Genomic DNA, 2,498 nt, shown 5'->3' on the forward strand with positions numbered 1-2,498 from the left:
TCTACGGCACCCGACACGAAGAGTGACCCACTGCACCGGTGTATCTGGAGCTTCGATATATATATATATATCGTTTTTCCGAGAGGGAATAGCCAAGATCCGCCACTTCTTCTGAGGACTCTGAGCAGTGAGGTATTGCACCTCTTCATGGGCACTGTGCCTCGGCATCTTAAGCCCCTCCTCATACAAGTCCTTTCTGTTGTGGCTATGGTGGTACAGAGGGGACCGGAGGACAGACTGTTTGGGCTAAGGACTGCATAAGGGCAACATTTGGACTCTGCAGTAAACTCTACATTTTTTTCACTCCCCACATTTTCGCCGACCCACGATGCCTAGACACAAAGCATCCTGGGAGTTGCAGTGCTGAACATTAAGATGACTGGCAACAGGTGAGCTATTCAGCTAGGGGGAGGAGCGGAATCCAACAACAGCTATTTAAACACGCAGGAAACAACTTACCCTGATGACTCTATCCGGTGTTGGGCGCTGAAGAAGGCGGAAAATGCCGAAATGCATTCGCCGCCACTGGAACAGTCTGCTGCGCAAATAAACCTGTCTTCCATGATCCCCTCCGGGCTCCTGCTTCTTCTGTTTCAGAGGGAGGTTGTGGCGTATATATATATATATATATATATATATATATATATATATATATATATATATATATATATATATATATATATTCAATGAAAAAAACATTGGTTTTAGGCCATATATAGTTAGGGATTTGCATTTACAAAACCTTATTTTACTCGCATAAAACCATTGAAATTCCATATATAGTTAGATGCGCTAACTATATATCGCGCACCCGCAATCCACTGCTGATGATGTCACATATTACATCATTCATGACATGGTCAGTGACATCACTGATGACATCACTGATGACATCATCAAGTGACTGTATGTTTCTGTAAAGTTAAAATATGTCTTACATATTGAAGAATGAGTGGATGTATAAGTGTCTGGATGAAGGATTTAGTAGGTGCATGACTGACTGTATGAGAGAGTGATTAAATGTGTCTCACTGAGTGCATGGGTTAGTGATTAAACTGTATTAATTTGTGCATCATTATATCTGTTGTTCTGTAAACTGCTGCATGTGTTGATCAGTAGCTATATGAATAACTATATGGGTTATTGATTGGTTGCTCAAGTATTTGTATGGGAGACTGAGTATGTGTGTGGGTGGCTGGGAGGTGTGTGACTCTGTGCATAGATGTGTAAGCAGTTGATTCACTAGGTGTATGAGTTCAAGAGTGCATGTGGAAACAGCTATATGGGCGGTTGACTGTGTGCATGAGTGTATTGGTGAGTGAATGGATATCTCAGTGCTACATGTCAAAGTAAGTACATATGTAAAACACAGTACATGTGAGAGTTAACATATATAAATAACTGTGCATAAGAGCCAGTGAATGTGTGAGTGGCTGTATAGATCATTGTGAACATGTATCAAGGATTGTATAAGAGAGTAAATATGTGTTAGAATATGTTTCAATAAGTAAGGTGTGTATAACTGTATAGTTGAGGAATTGAAGGTGTGTTTCATTCTTTGCATGACTGTCTAGGTGTATGAGTAACTCCATGGATGAGTGACAGTCTGTGAGTGTCTGTTTTCACTGAGTGTATCTAAGGATATATCAGAGTCTGTAGAGGTTCATCGTATTAACACATGAATGATGTCATCTGTGATGTTGTCAGTGATGTCATTTGAGTTGTCATTTGAGTTGTCATCAGTGATGTCATTTGAGATGTCATCAGTGATGTCATTTGAGTTGTCATCAGTGATGTCATCAGTGATGTCACTGACCATGTCATGAATGATGTAATATGTGACATCATCAGCAGTGGATTGCGGGTGCGCGATATATAGTTAGCGTATCTAACTATATATGGAATTTCAATGGTTTTATGCGAGTAAAATAAGGTTTTGTAAATGCAAATCCCTAACTATATATGGCCTAAAACCAATGGTTTTTTCATTGAATTTTCAAGGTTTTGTAAATGCAAATTCCTAACTATATATCGACTATAACCTATGGTTTTTTCAGTGAATTTCAATGGTTTTTTAATAGCAAATATGAAAAGCTTTAAAATGTCAAGTACGTGATAGATAAAAACATTTTCGTATTTATGCACGCTGATGTGCTTTGAACGCTGCACCCCCCCCCTCCCCTCTTTTCTCTTAGTAGTACTCTCTCTTTGCAGATAGTGAACGGTAATTAACGCAGGCCTTTGCCCCCGTTGTAATCCGTCGTGCCTGCTTATCTCTCCATTTGATTGATTGTTATCCAAGCATTTACTGTTTTAGAATTGGTTCTCTTTGGATCATTCTCTATTTACAAACAAGCACAAAGTCGCAATACTCTGTTTAGTCTTTGCAGATAGTGAAAAATCGTGTAAAAAAATAAAAGTAATCGAGCAAAATCAGTAGGCCACTAATTGGATCTCTTTTTGACCTCGCTAAAATAGAAATATTAGGAACAACCCTT

The sequence above is a fragment of the Lissotriton vulgaris genome, unplaced genomic scaffold, assembly GCF_964263255.1.
Source record: "Lissotriton vulgaris unplaced genomic scaffold, aLisVul1.2 SCAFFOLD_1620, whole genome shotgun sequence".
Classification (NCBI taxonomy): domain Eukaryota; kingdom Metazoa; phylum Chordata; class Amphibia; order Caudata; family Salamandridae; genus Lissotriton; species Lissotriton vulgaris.